Source organism: Vicugna pacos, chromosome 31, assembly GCF_048564905.1.
Source record: "Vicugna pacos chromosome 31, VicPac4, whole genome shotgun sequence".
Taxonomy (NCBI): domain Eukaryota; kingdom Metazoa; phylum Chordata; class Mammalia; order Artiodactyla; family Camelidae; genus Vicugna; species Vicugna pacos.
The window spans coordinates 18,956,349-18,978,523 of NC_133017.1; the positions used below are offsets into that span (position 1 = coordinate 18,956,349).

At 44.2% G+C, this 22,175-nt stretch overlaps 1 long non-coding RNA gene across 1 annotated transcript; it reads left to right on the top strand.

The window, feature by feature from the left end:
- Positions 1 to 209: 209 nt before the first annotated feature.
- On the top strand, positions 210 to 18,379 carry LOC140690579 (uncharacterized). Its single transcript, XR_012065888.1, has 2 exons — positions 210 to 379; positions 18,105 to 18,379. It is a non-coding gene; the product is annotated as an uncharacterized lncRNA (long non-coding RNA).
- Positions 18,380 to 22,175: the final 3,796 nt, after the last annotated feature.

Here is a 22,175-nt window from a genome sequence, read left to right on the forward strand (position 1 = left end):
TATTAATCTTTGCACATTTCCCATTCCTCTTTAAAAAAAAAACAAAAACTCATCCGCTAGAGTGGAGACCCTGGTAAGAGTCAGGGTGGTTCAGAACACATGTGACGCCCAGGAGGATGTCTGTGTCCAGGGGATCACCTACTATGACCGGTGCGTTCCAGGCTGATGCCATCCTCCCAGGACACGCAGTCCAAGATGAAGCGGCTGGGCTTCCCTAGGAGGTCGGCCTGGCGCTGAGCCGCAGTTTCCAGGGCCAGGACCAGACAGCCGGTACCCGTGAGGAGGCGGCGGTTCTGGACCAGGAGCCGGCTGTCCACCGTGGTGTGCACGTCGGCATCCAGGCTGGTGCCCACCAGCTGGCAGGCAGCGCACGGCCTCGGTGGGTGAGCTTCCCGGAGCTGCGGGCCCAGGCCGAGTCCACCACGAGGGTGCGCGCGCGCAGCCGGGCGCCCAGGCCGTGGCCCCGCAGCTTCTCAGGCCTCGCGGCCACGCGGGCGCCGCTCCCGGCCTCGGGGGCCGGCGCGGCCCGGGCGCGAGGGCGCAGGTAGGGCGCGGTGCACCAGGCCGCGCCCAGGACCTCGCGGCCGGCCCGGCGCCGGCGCCGTCTGGCCCGCGGGCCCCAGGCGCCTGGCTTCGCGGCGTAAGCCCGCGGGTCTCGCAGCTGCTGCTGCTGGTGATGAAGCCGAGGCTCAGGGCCTCGCTCCCGCGGCACCGCCGTCCCGGCCGGCGGCGCAGTCGCACAGCAGCGTGTCCGACGGCCCGCGGCGCCTGCGCTCACCTGCGCCTCGGCCGCCCCGCCTCCTGCCGCCCCCGCCCCCGCCCCGCACAGACACACAGACGCACGCGCACGTGCACGCACACAGACACACAGATACACACACACGCACGCACGCACGCACGCACGCACGCACGCACACACGGTGCATGACCTAGACCTGGCCAGTCTTAGGACTTTCACCCTGCAGAGTTCGATGTGAGAGACACAGGAGAGCCCTTCTCTTAGCTTATCATAAAGATTCGGGAGAAGGTAGTTGCCCTCTGTTTGCTAAGCCAGGAGAGTGTGCCTGCCACGTGGAGAGAAGCTTTCAGCAGGATGACACCAACACACGGAGAGGGGGAAGGAAGACAGGGAGAGGTCTCTGGCTGGACTGTGTTCTGGTTCCAATTTTTTTTTCTTTTTTTTAAATTGAAGTATAGTTGACTTACAATGTTGTGTTAGTTTCAAGTGTACAGCAGAGTGATTCAGTTATGTATATGTATATTCTTTTTCATATTCTTTTTCATTATAGGTTATTATAAGAAATTGAATATAGTTCCCTATGCTATAAAGTAAGACCTTGTTGTTTATCTATTTTGTATAGAGTAGTGTGTGTCTGCAAATCCCAAACTCCCAATTTGTCCCTTCCCCACTCTGTCTCTTTTGGTAACTGAGTTTTTTATGTCTATGAGTCTGTTCTGTTTTGTAAATAAGTTCATTTGTGTCATTTTTTTAGATTCCACATATAAGTGATATCCTATGATATTTGTCTTTCTCTGTCTACTTACTTCACTTAATATGATAGTCTCTAGGTTCATCTATTTTGCTGCAAATGGCATTATTTTGTTCTTTTTTGTGGCTGAGTAGTATTCCATTGTGTATATATACCACATCTTTTTTATCCATTTATCTGTTGGTGGACATTTAGGTTGCTCCCATGTCTTAGCTATTATAAACAGCTCTGCTGTGAACACTGGGACACCTGTATCTTTTCAAATTAGAGTTTTCTACATATATATGCCCAGGCAGTTCCAATTTCTAAGCCTCTGATCCCTATGGCTCTTTACAATCTGTGAGCAAACCTAGTACCCTTCCGAAGTACGTGAATCTGTAAAAAGAGCTGGTCTGAGTTGAATTTCAGTTCCTTGCAACTGAAACAATCCTGATAAATACAGAGATTGAGAGGAGGTGGGGGTCATTAAAACAAGTCCCAGAGAACAGAGCACAAAGGCTTTGGTCTAAACTGATGAGACTCTTCAAGGCAGAGAATCTGGGGACACGGGCAAAATGTCCAATTTGATTCCTTTCCAAATGTACATGCTACAGATTGCCAACTACTTCTTAGAAAGTGGGGAAAGATCGGAGGCTTGTTTCTTGCAAGATCCTAGTTGAACTCTTGGGCAACTGGGTATCCTGGGCATGGATTCTTTCAAGCTGTACTTGTCCGTCAGTCAAAGTCGATTGGGGGAGCACCGTGTACGCACTGGAAGGAGTAACAGGGCAACCTATGCTGCCTCTAGTGCAAGCAGCCTCTGCTTTGTAAGTACAATGTGGCTCTGGAGACAAAGTCATTGATTACATTGTCATGTTACAAACTTCCAGCTGTGAGCGCACTGAGAGCAGAGACATTGTGTTAGAGGGGAAGGTGGGAGTGTTGGAAATGCACTAGAAGTCGAGTCAGACGTCATACTCTCTCACCCAATCCCACTATGTGCAAGGGTGAAGGGTGTCACCTCAGTTTTGGAGCCATGAGCTGCTAACAGCTCCTGTGGGGACAGAGCCAACAGCCTTAGCTTTGGTCTCATTAGTACCAAGCTCTAGCCAGCTGAATTAATCATAGAAACGAACACTTGTCTATGTAACACACATAGTCCCAGGGCAATTAAGCTCTGGGTTTTAAAGGGAAGTTACATTCATAGTAGCAATCCATATTTTGCTGAGTTTTTCCATCCTGCTTGCTCTAATGGAATATCCAACCCCCTCAACAAGTTCCCCCAAATTATGACTTGGTTGGGGGTGGGGGGTGGGGCGTGGATTTTATAAGGCACAAAAAAGCCCTGATGGTCACAGTATGATCTCCACCTCCATACTGTTTTTACTACCCTCTCTTTCAGTGTCCTTCATATGCCAGCAATGCACCAACGCTCTAAGGCACAGACATAAGAAAAATTCTCTTCTAATTCCTAATGCTCACCTACAGGGACTACCACCCACTAGCATTACACCCTGTGAGCACACAAACACACACAATCACACCCCTCAGTGTCAAGCTCTGTCACAATGATCCCACAGAAGCAGTGTGTTATACTCCAAGTCTTATAGGGACCCTTCCTACAGAGCACTCTTTTCCATCCCGATTCTTTTCTCTTTATTTCCCATGGCCCCAGATGCGAACCCAAGATGCTCACAGAGAACCGTGTGCTTCCCAGGAGAGTGAAGAAAATGAATGTGATCAAAATCATCTTAAAAGAACAGGCGGGAATTTCTTTTTTCTCTCTGTTCCTTGCCTGACATCTTAGGGAGAGATGTACAAACCATCCAAATCTAAAGTCAAGTTACAAAACAAAACAGAGCAGGTTGGGACCCATACAATCCACCAACTAGGTAAGCCGATCTTTAACAGTGAACGCTTGCAGGTTCCTAGACTAAACGGTAACTTTTTAGACTCAAATGCAGATCTCAGGTACCTAGGCCACCTCATCTCTCTAATCCTGTGTTAGGGACTTTCTTATGTATTATCCCACTTCGTGTCCAGGATAAAACTCTGCTAGCTGTGATATTTGAAACAAAATATACGGCTTTATCTTTTGTTCTCCGAGTCACGCATGTTTACTCTGAAAGAAACACAATCTAATAAAAAGGGACATTTTAAAATCATCCATAATTCCCATACCTAGAGAAAAGTATTTTAACATTTTGGTATGTATGATATATATTATTCCACCATCTTTTTCTATGCATATATAACATATAATTTATAATATTACCATGTGAAAGCTACTTTTTTCTTAACAAAATAGTAGTGAATACTGTTCCATGACATGAAATGTAATTTTTTTTCTACAACATGTTAAGGTCACATGAAGTTCTATCATACACCACACACCATGATAGCTTTAACAATCCCCTCTTGTTAGAGACAAGCTGTTTCCAATTTCTAGTTATCATAGAAATGCTTTGATCAACATTCTAATAGCAAAAGCTTTGCACAAAATCATGATTATTTCCTTCGGGTTGTCCTACAAGTAGAATTTCTGGATCATAGCACAAGTCAACTTTTCAGGCTTTTCTTCTGTTCTGCCAAATATCTCTCTAAATAAGTTGTAGCAATTTACATGACCACAAGTGATATAAAAAAAAAAGTACTAATTTCACTGCAACACTGCCAGCATTTTTATTCTTATCTTTGCTGATTTTTTGCAAGAAAAATTAACTTTCAGTTGTTTACAAAATGCACAGCTCTTGACATTTCCCAGGGAGGTTAAATACATTTTTCATGGGCTTACTGGTCCTTTGCATTTCTTCTTATGTAACATGATGATCATTTTTTAAATCTCTTTTCTATTAACTATTTTTCTTGTTGATTTGTAAATACTTTATTATTAAATTTTTTATAAGCACCATAAATATTTTGTGATTAACTCTTGCATAGGTACCAAAAATATTGTCTCCTATTTTGCTTTTCAGTATTATTTAGTATTTTATATACCTAAGTTTTCATGATAACATTTTTTTTTAATGGAGGTACCGGGGGTTGAACCCAGGACCTCGTGCACACTAAGCATATGCTCTACCACTGAGCTATACCCTCCCCACCATGATAAACTTTTATAGAGTCAAGTTATTCCATATTTTTCTTTATGGTTTTTATATTTTCATGCATTGTTTAGAAAGACCTTCCAAGATTATTATTTTTAATTACTTCCTTACCTTTTAGAACTATAAAGTTTTGTTTTCATGTTGAAATCTTTACTTTGGGTGTGGTCTAAAGCAGAAGTCGACCTTTATTAAATGGCTAGCCATTACTAGGTAATCCATTTTCTTCCCGCTGAGTTGAGATGCCAGTCTTACATAAAATTCTGTCATTTTGAGTCTGGTTCATTTCCATTTCGTTGATTTAGCAAGGAGTGTCGTATCATTCTTGCGTCTGGTTTTTCCCCATGTAACCTGCTCTACCATCAGGATTCCTTTTTTGCACAAAGTGAAGACTAGTCATCTGATTTTTGATTTCCTGGAAAAGCAAAGAGTGAAAATTATGATTAGCCATGAAGATTTTTAAATCAAAGAGTGTCATTTGGAGGAAATCATTCCTAAAGTAAAGGGCTTTACTGCTAGCAGTTTTTTTTGTTGTTACTATTGGCCATTAGCAACTGAAAGAGGGGGGAGAAAAAAGCCCTGTTAAAACGCTTTTCTCTCTCTTTATTAACCCTTGAATTACATGGAGACCCATTTCAAGGAAGGTGGAAGTTGGCCAGAACAGCCATGCTGTGCAGTCCAAGTATACGAAGCAGAGAACAGGGACCCATCCCCGTGGCTGCTTTCCTCAGCTGCTGCTCCTTAAATATGGTAGAGTAAGAATCCACTTACGATACTGGGTAGTGTAAACAGGCCTTTGACCCTGCACCAGAGACCTCTATCACTCACTGTTTTGAATCTGTTTCTGGTCAACTCAGTTGGCCCGAACGCACCTCTAATGAGGCTGAGGTCATGGGTTCAATACCAGTGTGGTCTAATTACCAATAAGTCAACTGTTTCGGGGTCTTGGTTTGTACCTTCTAAACCAAGCCAGCCATTTTTGCATATGTCTAGGTTTGGTCACACAGAGGGCAAGGTGAGAGAGCAGAGATAAATCAGAACAAATCTCCCACCATACTGAGACCTGCGCTCAATGCCCCGATGTTGGCAGGTCGGCGCGGGGTTTGGGGTAGAAGCAACGGGAGCACATTTTTCTGTTGGCATGACGGCCATCAGTGATTGGCGTACACTCCCCCCATCCTGCAGAGAGGCTGCCAAACTCCCCTCTCAAAGGACTTATTATTCTAATTTAGAGGATACAGATTGGGGAGTTGGGGGCGGTGTCCAGTGCTTTAATAGGAATGTTTGCAGTAACCATCTATGCCTAGGGGTAACTCAGTCAAAAGTTAAATGAAGATATAACCTTTCTTTTCCATTTCATGATGGAGTAAATAAAACATGTTAAAAGAAAATTCGGAAAACAAGCAAGAAAAGAAAACATCCAGTCTCACCAACATTAACACACGTACAGTCAGAAAATTTAAACCCCTTATTTTACTTCTTCATCACCATTTTAATGCATTTGCACAAATAACATTTTACAGGAGGAACATTTTGCAGGAAAATGGAAATCACCTCCTATGTCTAACAAAGCAACTGTTTTAAAATTTGCACAGAGGCTCTCAATCCCCACCCACAGAAGGACTGTGTTTTGAGTGACTTCTTATAAAATGCTGAGTCCTCGAAGATGCTGACCCACTGACCCCACAAAAGGCCCATAATTTCCATCTCCCAGGAAACAGAAGATACCTCAGTCCTGCTTACACTTCATATATTAAAGACGTTTCTAATCGCAGGTATTCAGTACAGTATCATTTGGAAAACATCAAGAGGGGAAAAAAAAAAAAAAGTCCCCGTACCTAACGTGAATGCAGTGGAGTTGGCCTTCAGAACGTACTGTAATGTCTCATGAAAACACTTTGTGAAAAGCCAGCCGTATATCGTAGCCCCTAAGTACGAAACCACGGGTCCCTCTAACCACACAAAGCAGCTGTGCCCTCGGAGGAGGGGTCATCTGCTGCAGCCGTGTTTCTTTTTACTTTTAAAGAAATGTCAGACCATGTTTTATGTGGTCCTTATGACAGGGTGCTGTTTATTGTATCACCAAGCTGCCATAACTTCAGGACGAGGAAACTGCCATTATTTGGAGAGTATATATCTTCCTGACTTGCAGGAAAGATGAAAATTAAGACCGGCCCTCTTTCGGAGTGGGTCTAAGTATTCTCCGACAGTCTCCTACAATATTTCAAACATCTTCGTCAGACCCATAAAACCCGACGCTCACCTCGCTTGGCCCGGCTGAAGCTGCGGAGGAGGAGCGAGGACGTTGACGGCAAGTGTGGTGTGAATGCTGCCACTTGGCAGATGTTTCTGAGCCGGGAATTTTCAAGCCACTTCTTGGTGCCCCCAAGGACCACACAATGTACACAAAGAAATCATGCGACATTAGGAAATCACAATGAGGGCGAATGTTGATCAAGTGCCAGGCTCTGTGCTGCGCCGGCGACGTGCATGACCTCAATTTATCCTCACGTCTGTGAGGACACAGTGAGAAACCCTATGACACAGAAAAGGAAACTCGGATAGAAAGAAATCAAGGAACTGGCCTCAAGGTCGTACTGCTGCAAAGCAAGGGTGCTGGGACCACAAGCCAGGTCTTCTCACCCTGAGCCACGCAGGTAAGGAGCGTGTGATCAATTGGTGCTGATCACGTGGCGTCTCCCAGGCAGCTTGGTCCCACGGAATAATGGGGGCTGCCATCACAGTGCTCAGGTGCTCCCATGGCGTGTTCCTATCATCTAAATGGGATCTGAGAAAATAAGTCCCCTTCGTCTGCTAACAAACCGTGGGGCAGCTTGCATGTGAAACCAGATCTCTGTGACCTCCAGCTCCATACCCAGATGCCACAGTTCTTGACCTGGAGAGTTTTCTAGAGCCCAGAAGTAAAGGGACTGTGAAACATTTTCAGAAACCTGCTCTAGGTCTTCATTATCTTGGATCGATGAGGGGAGGTGTTGTGATAAAGTCCCTCGAGTGCTCTGTTTTAAATCCTCGACGAAGTCTGTTTCAGTGTGTTTTTTGCGCTCTAGGGTCAGTGAAATCTCAGGAACGCAGAGCCGCTTCGGAAATCAGTCTGGATCTGGACCACGCTGATGAGGGACAAGCGATTACTGAACTGAGTGCAACCTGTTGGAGTTAAGTTAGTCAAGCGGTACCTCTCCCGGGGTCACCGCTAGCTGTGGTCCCTGCCAGTTAGGAATCTCCGTGGGGATGGGGAGACCTCCGAGTTCACACGGAGAAGGTGAAGCGGCTGTGAAACTTTCTCCTGCTTAAAGGAAGTCACAAGGGAGGCTGACAGCGGACACACAAATTTACTTTCTCTCCTTCTCCCCAGCTTGCCTCCCACTCCTCCCTCCCCTCCCCCTTTCTTCTCCCTCCCTCCTCAGCCACCCTGGGGCGAGGGAGGGGGTGGGTAGAGCCCGCGGTGTTGGGGGGAGGGGGGAATCACAGGATAGGTGGGCTGGCTTCTAGCCCCTGCTCCGACACTCACTAGCTTTGTAACCCTAGACAAGTCGCTTAACCTATGTCTTTCGATCTCAATTGCTTCATTTTTTTCAGCAGATTTGTATTAAATGCCAAATGAAATGTCCATATTTCATCGGTGACATGAGGAGTTAAGCTAAATGGACCCTGCAGTCCTTCCACGTTATTAAAGGCTGTGACTCTCTCCCTCTTCTGCAATGCTTTTTTTTAAAACTTCCTTCTCTCCCTACTTCCTTCCTCTGGAACCTGCATTCCAGCCCACCCCTAAGAGTCTGACCCAGGAGCAGAGAAATAAAGATGGAGAGGAGAGAAATCCCTAGGTGAGAAATCCGTAGGTGAGTGGAACCTTCCTTCCTTCCTTTCTCTTTCTTTCCTTTTTTTTCTTCTTCCTTCCTTTCTCTTTCTTTCTTTATTTTCTTTTTCTTCCTTCCTTCCTTCCTTTCTCTTTCTTTCCTTTCTTTTTCTTCCTTCCTTCCTTCCCCCATGGTACTTTTCTTTGGCTTTTCGCGAAAGCGTTGCAGGGTCTAGAGAGCCCACTCTCCACTCATCTCCTCATGCAAGCAAGCATTTTGAGTGTCTGCAAGTGCCAGCATTATGTTAGGCGTGACCATTGCAATGACTGTCAATGGGATCTGGGAAGTATTTGCTCACATTCATTTGCAAACTGTGGTTCCTTAGGGAACAAAGAAACTGATGTGCATTGTCATCACTTACCTCAGTGGGAGTGCCTAAACCAAGCCCCGGGACTACCTTAAATGTGACAGCTTCAGGAGTCCACAGCCATAAAACCCTCCGGACAGGGACAGGCAGCAACACTGCCAACTCTGCTTGTGCCCAACCCATCCAGCCTTGGTGCTTGGGAAGAACGTCAAAGGGCCTGAGGAATAACTAGACCAACGCTGTCCAAGAGAACTTCGTGCTCATGGAAATGCTGTACATCTGCACTGTCTGATACGGAAGCCACTAGTCACGTGGTTGTTGAGCACTGAAAATGTCAGGAGTGTGACTAGGGAACTAGATCTTAAATTTTACTTTATTTTAATTATTTAAATTTAGATAGCCACATGTAACTAGTGGCGACCACACAGGGCAGCTCAGATATAGAACATGAGGCACTCATGAAAGGACATAGGTGTCCTGGACAGGATAAACCAAATTATGTAAAATGGGAGTCAAGTAATACTAAAGTAATGAAGAGATTAAGGGCAATCAAATCCTGAATCGTGGAACTGTTAAAAGGAGAAATGCCAAAACAAGGAGAAGGGAAGGATCCTCCTCTTGGACTGTTTCAGGGGTCCCTGGTACGCAGTGCTCTCCGGAGTCTCATTGGATGGATGAATGGTTCTGGTTAGGCTTCCTGGTTATTACAAAGAACTAAGACCCACCCACATTAGCTTAAGCAAATGATGGCAGTAGCTGTAGAAAAGCTGTGCATGTTCTGTGCAGGGGTTAGGATCTTCCAGACCTCCAAAGTCAGGGGCTACATAGAGCTGGGTCTCACGATGATTGGATGGCTCTGGAGTAAATTCAACCATTATGAAAAAAAAAGACTCAGCATGGTGTCAGACACTTATAAGTACTGTTATGAGCAATTTTCTGGGTTTTAGCTCTGATAAGTGCCAATGGTAACAACAAAAAAGACTTTTAAAGGGAATATAAAATACAAGAAGAATAAGGAAGTTAACTGATCATATAAGGAAGCTCATATTAATTGATCATCGATAGAAACAGAACTACTTGGCTTCAGTTTTTTTTTTTTTTCCTCTTAGCCTATTTCAAGGAGATAGACCTTCATATTAGAAGAGAGAAAACCTACCAGCCCAGACATTGTAAGAGAGAAGCCCAAGCTGGGTCTAACACACCTCATTGCTCTCAGCAAGTTCAGGTCCCTGGATCTGCACAAGTTACATCACTAGGGTCTTGCAGAAATAACAAGAGCTGAAATGCTATAAAAACTTCTGAACAACCACAGAGAATAAGAGAAGTCTCACTGGGCTGGAGCGGATTGAATATTTTCCCAATTTTCAAGAACGGGTAGAAAAATGATTCTATAAACTGAAGACCAATAGGATTGATGATAACCTTTAGAACAATGTGAACGTGGGTTTCAAAGGAAATGCTTTATGGACATACTTTGAAACAAAAGCAGTGATCACCAAGAGTCGGTATGGGTTCACTCAGAATAAACCGTGCCAGTCTGACCTTCATTCTGCTCTTGGCACAGAGAATTGCAAGGCACATAATAAATCACATTTCAGCAGGGCATTCAACAGGGTCTCTCATTAGATCCTCATGAACAGGACTGAGAAATTTGAGTTAAATGCTGGTATTGTTAAATAGATTAATAAGCACTTGGACGCTATCCTCACAGAGTTGTGATTAATAGATGGCTGTCACCTGAAGGGAGGTTTTTATACTGTGCCATAGAACTGTTTGTCCTTGGCCTGCTCTGCTAAATATTTGCATGACTTAGATGAGGACAGTGATGCAAATCAGCAGATGACAGGAAACTAGGAGGGACAGATAACAGATTTCAGGCCCCAGATCTTCTCAGCCTGAGACAAACAATGGGCCAACTTTAATAAATTTCCAGGGGGGGGGACCTGCCCTAGTTCACACTGACAAACACCCTCTCTAGCTTCTTGAAAGAGCAGATGGGATGAAGCCAGGAAAACGTTGCCTGAGTGATTAAAAACTCAGCTTCCACCATTTTCCCTGAATAGACCACCAGAAACCATTTTGCCTTCCAGGCTCTTGGTCTGTTTTGTTTTGTGGTCAGTGTAACCAGCGTGACATCTCTTATCTCATTCCTTGGCTCCTCTTGGGACTGACCCTGGAATGACTCCTCAGTCCCTTGTCTTGGCGTCTGGCTCTGCAGAAAGAAATCTCCAAGTTTCAACCTACAGTTACAGCCCTCGGTTCTTGGGTCCCCTTCTTGGTGGGGAACGCGCAAAGCTGAGTCTTACCATCTGCCTTGTGATGGGGCTACAGTCCACAGTGACCGTCCCGGGCTTACTGTGCGAAGCCGCACTGTCCTCTGTCCAGCAGGCTCTGCTTGTCCTCTGATGTCATCGAAAAGCCCCAGCCAAGACTGCTTTGCCCGTTAACACTTTGGAGCTGTGACATAGGGTAGACAATTGAAGTTGGTTGCATTTAATAACCAGTTGTCCAAAGGGGCAGCAGTAGACTTGTGTTCAGTTGACTGTGAATCCCAAAGCCAATGTGATTCTAAGCTCTGCTGTCAGAGATAATGAGTCCGTCATAAGAGAAGGGAGATCTCGCTCCTTCTTGTGCTGATTAGACCATGATGGGTAACACATGGAGAAATATTAACAAGTGGAAACTTTCTTGGAGAAGAACGGCTAGCAGAGTTAAGAGGCTTGAAACCAACTAAATAAAACAAAAATTGGAAACTTTGGATGTTGAGCTTTGAAAAGACCATAATAGGTGCCTACAAGTTTTAGTTCCAGCATGTGAAGAAGGATTGGAGTTACTCTACCAGACAAAGCAAGCATTACTAGGTGAAAAGTACAGAAAATGCAGTTTCTCACAACAATTTCTAACAACCAGAACTATCCAAGACTGGCCCGGGCTATTGTAGGAAGTTTTGGATTCCCTGTTGCCAGAACTGCTCAAAAAGAGATGCATTATCTGTAATGTTACAGTCGGAATGTGTGAGTTAGTGTGTAGTTAACTAGAAAATCTTTAAAACTCTTTATACCCTAGGTCTATGATTTTATAACTATATATCTAATTTTAGCTTGGGCTATTTTTCCCTAATTCTCCTTGTCTACTATTCCAAGAAGATACTCTGGAGAAGATATATGGCCTCTCTTTTAAGTTTGCAAGGCCAGGCAGAGGAAAGTTGAGGAAGACCAAGATTAATCCTTCTTTGAAGATACAGCTGGTAAATATCTGCTGGGGTCTCCAAAATTCTCCTCGTCATTTGTAACAATGCTTGCCCCCACCCTAGCTCCCTCGGGTCCTTTGAAATATGACTTCAATCCCGTCCTGTTATCAGACTCTGGACAAACGGGTCAGTTTCCCTCCCAAGCCTTCCTCTTCACAGATGGGAACCATTCCAGGACACTGTGGCCAAGCTTGGTGGAGTAGGCTTCGCTTACTTAGTCGTTGAAGCCCACACAGTGACCTGATTGGCTCCTTCTTATCCTATGATAAGAAAGGGAACAGAGAAACGAGGGAGTGATAACGTAGAAGAGGCTGACTAGTCCATCCATCTTCCCATGTCAGCCCATGGCCATTCCACTTCTGGGCCTCTCTCCATCCCTGTGCCTGTCTCTCCAGCTAAACAGCCTCAAGGTGACTCCCCAACCCTCTCCCATGCCTCTGGGCCACCCTTCCCAGATGAGCATTCTGTCTGCAACACTACCATTCTCTGTCCAAAACCACACATCTTTCACCTGGAAGAGGAAGATCTGGCTCAGCTGCTTTCAGACAGGGAAGGTATCATTATTTTAAGTGTTACTGTTATCATCCCCATTTCCTGAAAACTTACAATGTCCATGCTGGACGGTACTCCCTTTAACAGATAAGGAAACAAACCAAGATAAAGAATATTTAATAATCGGCTAGTCTCAGAGCATGTGGTAGATGGAACCTAAAATATGTGAATGAGAAGTGAAACCAGGTGATAATAAGAGACCTTTTCGAATCTAATTGGAGGGATAGAGAGGAAGGAAGGAAAGAAAGAAGAATGGTGATGATGTCCAAGGACTAGGGGTAGGAAGTCATGAGAAGTGATTGTTTAACGGGTACAAAGTTTCAGGCTGAGAAGATGAAAAGACCTCTGCAGATGGATGCTGGTGATGGCTGTACATGAAAGTGAATTACTTAATAACACTGAACTGTATACTAAAATGGTTACAAGAGTAAATTTTATGTTATGTGTATTTTAGCACAACAAAATCAGGAAAAATACATTTTTTTAAAATCTAGATTTTGACTCTGATTTTTTCAATTAGAACATCTAAAAAACAGCACATAGGTAATATGGTACAGGCCACAGGAATCTGAGACATGATGCCAAAGTAGGTGAGAAAGTAAGGAAGAAATACATCTAAGCTGGAAAGTACAGTTCTTAATGGACAAGAGAATTTCCTCACTCAGAAATTACTGACACTCATGCCTTGGTTCTCTGGATTCTCAGCCAACAATAGGTTCCAGCAGCACCTCTGAAGAGGAGGATGTGTGCTAAGAAACCACAAAGCTGGATTTGAGTTGGGAAAGGCTTTCAAGGGGACAATATCTAAGCTGAAAAGTAGAATGTGAGTTGAATGAACAGAAAAGAAAGGAGAAGGTAGAGCAAATTATGAGGGTAGCACCAATGTTGAGAGAGAGCTGATTGGCCAATAGGCACATGAAATAATGCTCTATATCACTACTTATCAAAGAAATGCAAATCAAAACTACAATGAGGTATCACCTCACACCAGTCAGAATGGTCATCATTAAAAAGTCCATAAATGGTAAATGCTGGAGAGGGTGTAGAGAAAAGGGAACCCTCCTACATTGTTGGTAGAAATGTAAATTGGTGTAGCCATTGTGGAAAACAATATGGAGGTCCCTCAAAAATTCAGTATAGAACTACCATATGATCTAGCAATTCCACTTCTGAGCATTTATCTGAAGCAAACACAAACACTAACTCAAAAATATATGTGCCTCCTGTGTCCACTGCAGCATTATTCACAAGAGCCAAGATATGGAAACAATCTCAGTGTCCATCAGTGAATGAAAGGATAAAGAAAATGTGGTATACATCTACAATGAAATATTATTCAGCCACGAAAAAGAAGGAAGTCTTGCCATTTGTAGCAACATGAATGAAACTTGAGTAAAATAAGTCAGACAGAGAAAGACAAAGTATTGTATGACCTCACTTACACATAGAATCTAAAGAAAAACAAACCTGAACTCATAGACTCATAGATACAGAGAACAGATTTGTAGTTGTCAGAGATGGGGGGTAGGGGGAGAAATGGGTGAAGGTGGTCAAAAGGTGCAAACTTACAGTTATAAGAAACAAGTCCTAGGATGTGATGTACAAGCTGGTGACTATGATTAATGATAATGTATTGCATATTTAAAAGTTGCTAAGAGAGTAGATCTTTACAAGTTCTCATCACAGGGGAAAAAAAGTTTGCTCTGTATGGTGATGGATGTTAACTAGACTTACTGTGGTGATCATTTCACACTACATACATATATTGAATCATCTCTTCTGGGCACAAGGTTCTGCCTTCTGAGCCACCCTTCACTTCTCATAAAGGGCAGCATGTGTTTGTAGCTGAATAGTTTTTATCAGCCTGTTTTTTGTCTGTAGAATTTAAGGAGTCCCACAGCCTTCTTTTATTTTGTCCCCTTTTTCAGCTCACGCTGGCAGTGTTTCTGCTGGTGAGACATTCTGAAAAGCCTGTCAGTCTCCTATGTAAGTTGTGGTGATCACTAGACTCCATTAGATCGAAGATTCCTCCACAGCTCTTTCCTGAATAATCTCATCTCTATCCCTGGCTTCTGTTGTGATGGCTGCGTCACAGATCTCATCTCTTCCAAGAGGCCTCTGTATAACTGAACACGCTTCTATTTTGATCCTTTCTAGGCATTACCTGAAGATTGTCCAGCCACACCCTCTGGAGAGCACACCTTCCCCGACAGTGAATCCAGTCTGAGCATTGTTTGCATCTGGGTAGGATGAGAATTTCCTGAATTGTCAAGGATTCATTTTGCTTCACAGCTCTTCCCTCAATTTATCTCTTTTCTCTCACAGTTCAGGAAAATGTGAAGAAGAAACTAGGGTGTGCCTTTCATATCTTGCTTGGAAATCTGCTCAGCTAAATACATGCATTAATTGTTTAAAAATTCTGTTTTTCCACATAACTGTAGGACACCATTCAGCTAAGCTTTCTGCCGCTATCTGACAAGGATTCCTTCCTTTCTCTCCAGTTTCCAAAAACAGGTTTCTCATTTCCTTCTGAGTCCTCACCAGTATTACCTTTAATGTCCTTGTCTCTGCTATCAGCCTGTTTATGACAATTTACATGTTCTCCGAGACAGTCAAGGCTTGCTTTATTAGTGAAGGATCTTCACTTTCTTCTGTGCCTTCCTGGGCGGACCATTTCTTTAACGTCCATGTTTCTACTGACAGCCTATAGAAGGCAAACAGAGCCTTCTCTAACAGGGCCTTCAAAATTCTTCCAGCCTTTGTCCATTGCTCATTTCCAAGGCCACTTCCACATCTTTATTACAGCAGCATTCCACATTTAGGTATGAAAATCCATGTCAGGGTTCTACCAGAGAAACAGAACCAGTAGGAAATCTATATTAAGAGATTTATCCCAGGGCCTTGGCTTGTGATTGTGGAAGCTGGCTGGGTAAGTATAAAATCTGTGGGCCGGGCCATCAGGAAGGGCAGGCTGGAGCTCTCAGGCACCCGCTGCAGCTGCGGTACACCAGAAGCCCTGGTTCCGCTCTTAAGGCCTGTTGGCTGATTGAATCAGGCCCACCCAGAGCATCTGAGATAAAATCCCTGAAAGTCAGCGGATTATGGGCTTTAATCACATCTACAGAACACCTCCAACACCTAGATTGGTGTTTGATTGAGTAACTGGGAGTTACCGCCTCGGAGCTTCGTCAAGTTGACACATACACTGGCCATCAGACAGACACACGTCACGTTTAGGATTCAGCAAGGATGCCAATGTGGCCAGACAGGCGTGACTAAGCAAGTGAGGTCAGAGAAACAGCAGGAAGCCTGAAACGTAGGGGGTTGCAGGTCATTCAGAAGAATAAAACGCTTTGATGGCATTAATTCAGAGAGTCAGGGGCCTAGCTAAGGCTGAAGAGCATCCGTTTAGAGCAGGGACCTTTAGAATCACGTTATTTGCTGCAGCAATGAAGCAGCCCAGGTCGAAGCAAGTTGAATTCAGACACTGGAAGTGATCTTTTCAGAGTGGACATAACAGAAGAAGGAAATGGGGGAAAGGAAGTTAATTGGTAAGAGGCGTGGAAACCACAAACCATGAAGTCTAAGCTGGGTAGGAAACAGAGCGATACTGGATACGAGGGCAGCTGGGCTTCGAGAGGTTCAAGGAGAACGATGCTGACAGGACCCTATGAGTAAGGACCACGTAGATGGGGCAACTGCACGGGGGCGCTGTAGAGTTACGAGGTCCTGGTCAGCAGTGGAATGTCTACAAATGTCCTTTCAGAGATGGAATGGTTATGGCTTGTGATAGGGTACATGGTGTGTCTGTAGAAAGGGTGGCTGATGAGGAATAGGGTAAAGGTCATCGGGACAAGCAGGACTTTGAGTGGAAATTAGGACATGAACCCCACGTCTTCACCGAATGAAGGGCATCTGCCAGGACGGCTAGCGCCATAACCAGATGCAAAGCTGGAACATGGCGGGGCTTTTCTTCCACCTTGAGGCACAGGTGGAGTCAGAAAAGAGGATTATGCATTTAAGATCACTACCAAGGGAAGCAGGGTCCTTAGGAGACAGCCTGGTATCCAATAAAGCTTGGAAATAGAGGGGATCTGAGTATAAAGATTGTGGATGCAGGAAACTTGCTTCCTAAGTGACTGAGGAAGGTTTGGGAAGGAGAGCAGTGGGCAGGTGGCTGGGGGCAAGGGAGCAGAGAGCTAAAAAGATGAAAGTTAGAGGATCTTGGATGGTAACCAAGAATAACAGGGAGGGGAGGCCTCATGGATTTACCAGGGGGTGAGTCTTCCAAAAGAGTTAAGTCACAGCAATCTCCTGGTGGATGGGAAAAGGGACATTCAGGCCCTGAGTCATCCAGGGCCTGGATGGATTCCACTTGCAAGGGAGGCCAAGTCTGCTGGACAAGTAGCTTCTGGCCTCACTGGGAGGAGACAGCAGTAGTCAAGACTGACCCTGTGAGTCCTCGGTAGGCGCCATCACACTGTCCGGCAGTGGCAGAGTTTAAGTAGATGTGGAACCTTATGTATACGGCGGACTACTTGGGAATGATGCTGTGAGTCCCTCCGGGCTGAAGGTCAATGGAAAGAAAGGTCCAACAGACAGTTAAACCATGGGACAGAGAGCCATAGTCACAGATGCCTCCATACATTTTAATTTTCCCCTTTGAGTGCTGTCAGAATTAGCCTGTCAGTGAAAGAGGAGGAGAAGTACCATCTAGGGATGTCGTTAGTAATCCCAGTAACTGATAGCAAACGCTCACTGAGCCCCTCCTCCGGGCCAGCCACAGCTCTAGCTCATGCTTTGTGCCAGCTCACTTAATCGCCTGAACCACCCTAGGAGTAGGTATTAATAATTTCCCCATTCTACGGGTGGTATCACAAAACGCATAATGATGGTACTGGGATACAAACTCAGAGCCTGCACTCTTAGTCCCAATCATATACTACCAAAAAAAAAAAAAAAAAGAGAGAGAGAGAGAGAGAAAAGAATTAAAGTCCTATTCCTGGAGAACATCAGTTATTAAGAACATACTGCAGAGACAATGTAGAAAGTGTACGTGGTTGAGATACATATGTAAGGGACACTAATTATGGTATTGAAGGTTGCTTTTTGAGGGGGAGGGTATAGGTCAAGTGGTAGAGCACATGCTTAGCATGCATGAGGTCCCGGGTTCAATCCCCAGCACTGCCTCTAAAAATAAATAAGTCAATAAACCTAATTAACGTCCCAAAAAATTAAAAATAGAAACATAGAAATGTTTTTAAAAAGAAAGTTGACTTTTGGATAAATTCCTGACATGACAGCATCTTGTTTTCTTTGACACTTTTTTTTTTCCCTTGAAAATGAAATGCGGGAGGAAGAAAAATGAGTTCAATTTAGTTGGGTTTCAATTAATGAAAGTTTTGTGGTATCTGCTTAGTAGCTTAATAAAAGCAACTTTAGCACTGGGAAAATTTCCTCTGGCCTTCCTGTATTCCCACAAGGAATTTTTATTTAAAAAATAATAATCACCATAATAATAATAATACTTTTTCTTGTTTTCTAAAGGGGACTCCTTGGACTCCACTCGCTGGAGCAGTTCCTGAGGAAGGATCAGAGGTTAATTTCAGTCCTCCTGGGTTATGAACGCTGACATGGGACTTCAGAAAAACCTTCATCCAATTTTTTTTCCAAATTAAATCAAGAGCATTGATAATTAGTTTCTATCAAAGACGTCTAGTGGGAAATGAAAGAACTGAAAAAGCCATAAGCTGCCTTTACTTCTTCATTAATATTTGCTCCCAAATGCAGGTCAAATAAACTGCACTTGCAGTTTTAAATGAGTTGCTTTAAAGTTGATGAATTATTTTTCTCTTTGGATTTATACCACCCATCACGGCTAATTATTCCCACTGCATTCCCTTCTCTTCCTTGAGCTTTCAGTTGAACAAAGAAAACAAAGTGAGGCTCCCTAGAAATTGGACTCCGTTTTGCTGTAAAATTTCCTTTCACCACACAGGCAATCCCACTTTGAATACTGAGAGAATTGTTCTCACCATCAAAACTCCTCCTGGCTCTAACGGAGAGTTTGTGAGGGCAGCTGATTTTATCGCTTTGGGAATCCCCTGAATAGAAACGTGATTTAGGAAGCCGAAGCCTGTAGGAGCTACAAGTGCAGATCCCACCGTGACCACTGCCACGCCAGTATTCCTTGGGTGAAGCCTTCTTTCACTCTCATGTGTCTTCCTTGGCTCAGAGGCAAGGGAGGGATAAGAAACCTGTGGTCGAGACAGCTAGCTAGCCAGCCACCAAAATTCATGCCTCCCCTCTCTGACTGCAGAGTTCTTGCTGGGAGCAATGGTTCAGCTGGAGATGACATCTCCCCAAACCCACTGTATCCAGGTAGACAGATGACCAATTTTCACCAAGAGCAAGTCCCTGGAGGTGTGTGGCTGTAGGTTTTTAAAGAAAGGGCATGCACTCCCACTTCTCGCTAAGACAGAGTAATGGGTACCAGATCCACCCTCATGCCTGCGACAATATATATGAGGCAATGGTTCTCAAGACGTAAGGAATCAGAAAATAAAGGGCAGAGAACCCTGAGTGATGGAGAACAAATGAGGTGAGTCCAAGGATTGTCCATGCTTTTTGTGCGGAGAAAGCTCTCTGTCTGCAGCATGGGGAGGGGGAATTCCAGGCAGGGCCCTGCAGTCTCCCAGCATTAAGGACACGCTGCTGGGAGTCTGGGGCGGCTGAGGCAGCTAGGTCACAGGCCAGAGTACAGGAGAGCAGAGAAAGAGGGCTGCACAGCCAGAGGGCTCGGGAGCGCTGCAGAGGGTCTCCACTGAGTGCTCCGTGACATATTACTCAGTACGTGTGTGAGTAAACTGCCTGAAGCCAGGAAAAGAACCACTCAAAAGGAGAAGCGGGACCAATGCCCAGAGCACACACAGGGTGGGAACGGTGCCTGATCCAAACAGCCAGATGGACAATCTCACAGTTCACGGGGCATCAGGGAACCTCACTACTGAAGAAAGAAGCATCTTCGAATAAACACTGCTCTGGTCTCATCTCAAAAGGATTTAAGGCAAGATCCAAAAGGCCTGAACACTTTAAAGCAAGTTAAACTGCATCCCAGTGAGGTGGGAAACCCCATGAAAAAGACCACAGGACCCCCAGGCAGGGCCACTACTCTCCTGCCAGCACCAACCGGTTCCCTGGCCCAGCAGCTGTATCTCACTTTTTGCCTCTAAAAAGGTTTGCTTGTAGGAAAGTGAAACTTGCCCCTAAGATTCTATTGGTTCCCTGAGCTCACTCCTGACTGGTCCATTTGCAGTGCTTCATTTGCATGGGGCTCACTCCTGATTGGTCCATTTCTGTCACTCCTGATTGGTCCATTTCTACAAAGCTCATTCCTAATTACTCAACTTTTGTTACACCTTATTTGCATATGATGTTGCAAAGTGTAGACTGGCAGCCTATAAAAGCCTGTGTAAACCTACAGACGGGGTCCGGAGCTTGGAGTGTTAACTCCTCTGGGCCCGCTGGCGTCGTAAAGCTGAGTTCTCCAGCCCTCCGAGCGCTGCTTGTTCTCTCGCCCGGATCCAGGTTGCTGTCACAACTGAGATGTAACACTGAGCTGTAACACACTTTGCTGCAACACCAGAACAAAGCTCAAGGCTATCTGTTAGGACACAAAAATATCCAGCACCAAATCGTGTAAAATTCACAATATCCGGCAGCCAACAAAAATTGCCAGGCATGCAAAGAAGACAAAATGTACAGCCCGTGATGGGAAGGCAAAAAAAATCAATTGAAACTGACCCAGAAATGGCACAAATGATCACAATAATAGAAAAAGAAATCAAAAGTTTTTTTTTTAGTAACTGTATTCTTCCATATATTCAAAATGCTAGAGGAAAGAAAACAAGCTAAACAGACGTAGGAGATACCTCCAAAGGACCAAAGTGAGACAGTTATTAGAGCAAATGCAAGAAATCCACTGGAACTAATAAGTGATTCTGGGAAGGTTTCAGGATAAAAAAAATTCATATACAAAAATCAATTGTGTGTCTATGGTGTACATGGAACAATCAAAAAATTAAATAAAAGCAAGACCATTTATAATAGCAACAACAGATAAGTGATAATTAGGGATAAATCTAACAGAAGATATGCAAGACTTACACACTCTCAGAACACACCCAATGACCAGCTGCGTCAACAGAAAGCATCTCCCCTGAACAGTCTTTCTCTTTCAATGACTCCATTGCCCCCTAATCTAATGAGGTCTTTGCTCTCCCCCACCTCCCAGCTCTTGCCTTGGAGCCAGAAGCCTCAAGGTCCGAAGTCCGTTTGAGTCCTGTCCCAGTGCTGGAGCTAGAAGAGCCTCTAGCATCCTTCCTGTCCATAAAAACTCACCAGTTCGACACCCCGTCTCCTTTGCACCCCAATGCCACTCCCATCTTCCTTTTCCATCCCTGGATCTGTCCCCTTGCTGTGTGACTGGCGACACGAATTTTCATTCTCAGAGAAAACTCAGACCCCTGGTGTCAAGGTAGCTTACTAAACCTCTTCCATCCACCAGAGCCCCGTAATCCACTGTCAGCACATTGTGCAGGGCTGAGTTTTAAGCACGCAGTCTGGTTTCATCTCAGGGTCCCTCCATCAGCATTACCTGGGGCTTGGCCCTGACCTCCTGATGGAGGAATGGCTTTAACAAGAACCAACAATCAGCGGGAGAGTATAGCTCAGTAGCAGAGTGCTTACCTAGCATGCATGAGGTCCTGGCTTCAATCCCCAGTATCTCCATTAAAAAAATAAAGAAACCTAATTACCCACCACTCCCACAAATAATAAATAATAAAACAAAAATTGGGTTGTCTTTTTTAAAAAAAGGAACCGTCAATCACTTCTGGCTGAGGGCTATCAAAATCCACATAGAGGAGGACATTTTTCCTGAAAAGGAAAGTAATCTGTGGAGGTACAACTTTGCCTACAGAGACAACCTTTTACATTACTCTGCAGGGCAGCTTAGTCTTCTTAGAGACTCTCATTTATTTGAAACCATCCTTTCTGAGAAAGAAAGGATCTTTTAAGTTTGCAAAACCAAAGTTCCATGAGTTGGTCTTCCTGCAACCAAGGATTATTTGTCCTAAAGTTCTTCAAGACCCCACCTTTTTCTTTTCTTTTGCAATGTATTTTTTTCTTTTTTTTAATTTTTATTTTTTATTGAAATGTAGTCAATTGACAATGTTAGTTTCAAGTATACAGCAAAGTGATTCAGTTATATATATACATACATTTTTTTTAATTTCTTCTCCATTATGGCTCATTAAAGGAAATTGAATATAGTTCCCTGTGCTATACAGTAGGTCCTTGTTGTTTATCTATTTTATATATAGTCATGTGTATCTGTTAATCCCAAACTCCTAATCTGTCCCTCCTCCCACCTTTCCCCGCTGGTAACCATGGTTTTGGTTTTCTATGACCATGAGTCTGTTTCTGGTTAGTAAATAAAAGGTGTATCTTTTTTTTTTTTTTAAAGACTTCATCTTTTAAATATATTTTTTCCCTAAGTTTCCAAGATCCCAGGGCTCAATTTCATAGTATCTGTACTTATTCTTTCCCAACTGACAC